At 49.2% G+C, this 5,911-nt stretch overlaps 1 long non-coding RNA gene across 1 annotated transcript; it reads right to left on the bottom strand.

Annotated features, from left to right (window-relative positions):
* Window positions 1-3,908: 3,908 nt before the first annotated feature.
* On the bottom strand, window positions 3,909-4,892 carry LOC127917249 (uncharacterized). Its single transcript, XR_008097053.1, has 3 exons — window positions 4,741-4,892; window positions 4,449-4,546; window positions 3,909-4,206 (listed from the first exon to the last, which is right to left on the bottom strand). It is a non-coding gene; the product is annotated as an uncharacterized LOC127917249 (long non-coding RNA).
* Window positions 4,893-5,911: the final 1,019 nt, after the last annotated feature.

The following is a 5,911-nucleotide window of genomic DNA, read 5'->3' as shown; positions in this document are numbered from 1 at the left end:
CAGGCTGTGATGTACAGCAGTAACTACAGTCGTATCATATATAATGAGACATGAACAGGCTGTGATGTACAGCAGTAACTACAGTCGTATCATATATAATGAGACATGAACAGGCTGTGATGTACAGCAGTAACTACAGTCGTATCATATATAATGAGACATGAACTGGCTGTGATGTACAGCAGTAACTACAGTCGTATCATATATAATGAGACATGAACTGGCTGTGATGTACAGCAGTAACTACAGTCGTATCATATATAATGAGACATGAACTGGCTGTGATGTACAGCAGTAACTACAGTCGTATCATATATAATGAGACATGAACTGGCTGTGATGTACAGCAGTAACTACAGTCGTATCATATATAATGAGACATGAACAGGCTGTGATGTACAGCAGTAACTACAGTCGTATCATATATAATGAGACATGAACTGGCTGTGATGTACAGTAACTACAGTCGTATCATATATAATGAGACATGAACAGGCTGTGATGTACAGCAGTAACTACAGTCGTATCATATATATAATGAGACATGAACTGGCTGTGATGTACAGCAGTAACTACAGTCGTATCATATATAATGAGACATGAACAGGCTGTGATGTACAGCAGTAACTTCCGATGCTAATGAGCATGAACCATCAACTACAGTCGTATCATATATAATGAGACATGAACTGGCTGTGATGTACAGCAGTAACTACAGTCGTATCATATATAATGAGACATGAACAGGCTGTGATGTACAGCAGTAACTACAGTCGTATCATATATAATGAGACATGAACAGGCTGTGATGTACAGCAGTAACTACAGTCGTATCATATAAATGAGACATGAACTGGCTGTGATGTACAGCAGTAACTACAGTCGTATCATATACAATGAGACATGACTGGCTGTGATGTACAGCAGTAACTACAGTCGTATCATATATAATGAGACATGAACAGGCTGTGATGTACAGCAGTAACTACAGTCGTATCATATATAATGAGACATGAACAGGCTGTGATGTACAGCAGTAACTACAGTCATCATATATAATGAGACATGAACAGGCTGTGATGTACAGCAGTAACTACAGTCAGCAGTAGCTACACATCATATACAATGAGACATGAACTGGCTGTGATGTACAGCAGTAACTACAGTCGTATCATATATAATGAGACATGACCAGCTGTGATGTACAGCAGTAACTACAGTCATCATATATAATGAGACATGAACAGCACGTACAGTAGTAACTACAGTCGTATCATATATAATGAGACATGAACTGGCTGTGATGTACAGCAGTAACTACAGTCGTATCATATATAATGAGACATGAACAGGGCTGTGATGTACAGCAGTAACTACAGTCCATATATAATGAGACATGAACTGGCTGTGATGTACAGCAGTAAACTGACCGTATCATATATAATGAGACATGAACAGGCTGTGATGTACAGCAGTAACTACAGTCGTTCATATATAATGAGACATGACCAGGCTGTGATGTACAGCAGTAACTACAGTCGTATTCTGTAATGAGACATGAACAGGCTTGTCCTTTCCGATGCTATAGCCCATCAACCCGTATTTCAAAATAAACCGGTAAGCCTACAGAGGGCTTGAAAGAGCGTTACGGACTGTGATAACAAGAATTAGGGGGGAAAGCTGTGCAACAACAGAAAACAACACAGCGTAAACAAAATCACTCCCTAGTCAACACAAACACACACACACACACACATGTACACACACACACACACGCACACGCGCACACACACACACACACACACACACACACACACACACACACACACACACACACACACACACACACACACACACACACACACACGTACACATACACACAAACACACACACTATGTACAGAGCAGCACGCAGTACCTGGGTTCTGGAGTTCTCTGTACTGTGTTCTGTTGGTCGGACTGAGAGAGGGATCTGAGAGCAGCCAACCAGCCTGTCTGTGGTTCCGTGGTGGACCCAGTAACTGACATCTCTGTTTGTGGTTCTGTCTGTGGTTCTGTCTGTGGTTCTGTCTGTGGTTCTGTCTGTAGTTCTGTGGTAGACCCAGTAACTGACATCTCTGTCTGTGGTTCTGTCTGTGGTTCTGTCTGTGGTTCTGTCTGTGGTTCTGTTTGTGGTTCTGTTTGTGGTGCTGTCTGTGGTTCTGTCTGTTCTGTGGTAGACCAGTAACTGACATCTCTGTCCGTTCTGGGATAGGACCAGTCTGTTCTGGACCAGTCTGTTCTGGACCAATCTGTTCTGGACCAGTCTGTTCTGGACCAGTCTGTTCTGGACCAATCTGTTCTGGACCAGTCTGTTCTGGACCAGTCTGTTCTGGACCAATCTGTTCTGGACCAGTCTGTTCTGGACCAGTCTGTTCTGGACCAATCTGTTCTGGACCAGTCTGTTCTGGACCAATCTGTTCTGGACCAATCTGTTCTGGACCAGTCTGTTCTGGACCAATCTGTCTGTTCTGGACCAATCTGTTCTGGACCAATCTGTTCTGGACCAGTCTGTTCTGGACCAGTCTGTTCTGGACCAATCTGTTCTGGACCAGTCTGTTCTGGACCAGTCTGTTCTGGACCAATCTGTTCTGGACCAGTCTGTTCTGGACCAGTCTGTTCTGGACCAGTCTGTTCTGGACCAGTCTGTTCTGGACCAGTCTGTTCTGGGGTAGGACCAGTCTGTTCTGGACCAGTCTGTTCTGGGGCAGGACGAGTCGGGTCTGGACCAGTCTGTTCTGGACCAGTCTGTTCTGGACCAATCTGTTCTGGACCAGTCTGTTCTGGGGTAGGACCTGTTCTGTTCTGTTCTGGACCAGTCTGTTCTGGGGTAGGACCAGTCTGTTCTGGACCAGTCTGTTCTGGGGTAGGACCAGTCTGTTCTGGACCAGTCTGTTCTGGACCAATCTGTTCTGGACCAGTCTGTTCTGGACCAGTCTGTTCTGGACCAATCTGTTCTGGACCAGGTTCTGGACCAGTCTGTTCTGGACCAGTCTGTTCTGGACCAGTCTGTTCTGGACCAATCTGTTCTGGACCAGGTTCTGGACCAGTCTGTTCTGGACCAGTCTGTTCTGGACCAGTCTGTTCTGGACCAATCTGTTCTGGACCAATCTGGTAGACCAGTCTGTTCTGGACCAGTCTGTTCTGGACCAATCTGTTCTGGACCAGTCTGTTCTGGACCAGTCTGTTCTGGACCAATCTGTTTTTCCTTCTTTTTCTTCTGCTTTTGTTTCCTGTCTTTCATCCTCTTCTCTTTCTTCTTGTTCAAGGCCTCAATATCCTCCTCTGTGACCTCTGGGTCAGCTAGTTGTGCTGCTGTGGGGCTTTCTGACCTCTGGGTCAGCTAGTTGTGCTGCTGTGGGGCTTTCTGTGACCTCTGGGGTCAGCTAGTTGTGCTGCTGTGGGGCTTTCTGACCTCTCTCTGGGTCAGCTAGTTGTGCTGCTGTGGGGCTTTCTGTGACCTCTGGGTCAGCTAGTTGTGCTGCTGTGGGGCTTTCTGTGACCTCTGGGTCAGCTAGTTGTGCTGCTGTGGGGCTTTCTGTGACCTCTGGGTCAGCTAGTTGTGCTGCTGTGGGGCTTTCTGTGACCTCTCTCTGGGTCAGCTAGTTGTGCTGCTGTGGGGCTTTCTGTGACCTCTCTCTCTGGGTCAGCTAGTTGTGCTGCTGTGGGGCTTTCTGTGACCCTGGGTCAGCTAGTTGTGCTGCTGTGGGGCTTTCTGTGACCTCTCTGGGTCAGCTAGTTGTGCTGCCGTGGGGCTTTCTGTGACCTCTCTCTGGGTCAGCTAGTTGTGCTGCCGTGGGGCTTTCTGTGACCTCTCTCTCAGCTGGTGCTGCCGTGGGGCTTTCTGTGAGGGTTGTGCTGCCGTGGGGCTTTCTGTGACCTCTCTCTCTGGGTCAGCTAGTTGTGCTGCTGTGGGGCTTTCTGTGACCTCTCTCTCTGGGTCAGCTAGTTGTGCTGCCGTGGGGCTTTCTGTGACCTCTCTCTCTGGGTCAGCTAGTTGTGCTGCCGTGGGGCTTTCTGTGACCTCTCTCTCTGGGTCAGCTAGTTGTGCTGCCGTGGGGCTTTCTGTGACCTCTCTCTCTGGGTCAGCTAGTTGTGCTGCCGTGGGGCTTTCTGTGACCTCTCTCTCTGGGTCAGCTAGTTGTGCTGCCGTGGGGCTTTCTGTGACCTCTCTCTCTGGGTCAGCTAGTTGTGCTGCCGTGGGGCTTTCTCAGCCTGACCTCTCTCTCTGGGTCAGCTAGTTGTGCTGCCGTGGGGCTTTCTGTGACCTCTCTCTCTGGGTCAGCTAGTTGTGCTGCCGTGGGGCTTTCTGTGATCTCTCTCTGGGTCAGCTAGTTGTGCTGCTGTGGGGCTTTCTGTGACCTCTCTCTCTGGGTCAGCTAGTTGTGCTGCTGTGGGGCTTTCTGTGACCTCTCTCTCTGGGTCAGCTAGTTGTGCTGCCGTGGGGCTTTCTGTGACCTCTCTCTCTGGGTCAGCTAGTTGTGCTGCCGTGGGGCTTTCTGTGACCTCTCTCTCTGGGTCAGCTAGTTGTGCTGCTGTGGGGCTTTCTGTGACCTCTCTCTCTGGGTCAGCTAGTTGTGCTGCCGTGGGGCTTTTTCTGTGACCTCTCTCTCTGGGTCAGCTAGTTGTGCTGCCGTGGGGCTTTTTCTGTGACCTCTCTCTCTGGGTCAGCTAGTTGTGCTGCTGTGGGGCTTTCTGTGACCTCTCTCTGGGTCAGCTAGTTGTGCTGCTGTGGGGCTTTCTGTGGTGGTTGTTGTTGTTGTACTGAAGGCCTTCTGGACCACACGAGGCTCAGGATCAGTGTCGTCATTGGGACCAGGACTCTCCTGAGTTCCACTCATGTTGCTGGCTTTGACCAAGTCATAAATGAGGACGGCTCAACCGCCTTGTATTCTGAATCCTGTACAGAGGCTTCGATATGGACCTGAACGGGGTGAGTGTCAGCCACTATGACAGGAGTGTCTGTGAACTGGTCTGGGGATCAGTTTGACAGGGACAGTACCTTTGGTCTGGTGGTCTGAGACTGGGTTAGGTTTGGTCTCCTTGTCTGAATCAGACAGGAAGTTGACTTCTCCTGGTCTGGTGTTTTGGTTTGTATCTCTGTCCTGTCTTTTTCCCCCACCAACAGGGGCTTTAACGACAGTCCTCGTGGTGTTGTCTCTCTCAACATCCCCACTATCCCAGTCTATAATGAAGCGATGGTCACTATGAGATGGCATATTGACTTCTTCATGACCACGGTTGAAACTACAGTCCTCTACAGTCCTCTTCTCCTCTCCCTCCTCTGTGACTGGTCTTTTCTCTCCGCCTATTTCTCCACCTTTCCCTCCATTGGTGATATAGTTGTCATCACCTGACTTCCTGTTCTCTCCCTGACGCAAACCTTCCGGGGTCCTCTCTGCTCCCTGCGTTACCCCCGGCAACAGTGGTGAAGTTGTGAGTAACGCTGTGTGTTCGTTGTCTGTTTCTAAACCTGGACCGGATCCTGGCTTCTCCTGCTGATCTTCATGTTCTCTTTCTTGTTGCTGAGCAAAGAGTTTTGGGAGAATCGCTGAATCTGATTGAATAAGAGCTGCATTTTCAGTCAAATCAGGTACAGGGGAGTCTCTCTTGGCACAGGGTTCTGTTGGTACTGCTGCTGGCACAGGCAGCATGGGGTAGAGACTTTGTTCTAACACAGAGGGAGAGGATAAATGGCTACGGTCTCCACTGGAACATAACACGTCTTTAGACGACCCCGGAGGAGCCAGGGGCGACCCCGGAGGAGCCAGGGGCGACCCCGGAGGAGCCAGGGGGGGCCAAATGAGGCCAGAGCCTGGTCTTCCACTGTTCTCGTCTCTCTGCTCAGACAATATTTGTGACTCTGTCTGTAT

The sequence above is a fragment of the Oncorhynchus keta genome, unplaced genomic scaffold, assembly GCF_023373465.1.
Source record: "Oncorhynchus keta strain PuntledgeMale-10-30-2019 unplaced genomic scaffold, Oket_V2 Un_contig_11116_pilon_pilon, whole genome shotgun sequence".
Classification (NCBI taxonomy): domain Eukaryota; kingdom Metazoa; phylum Chordata; class Actinopteri; order Salmoniformes; family Salmonidae; genus Oncorhynchus; species Oncorhynchus keta.
The sequence above is the reverse complement of the archived record's forward strand: the minus strand, read 5'-3'. Positions and strand labels throughout refer to the sequence as shown.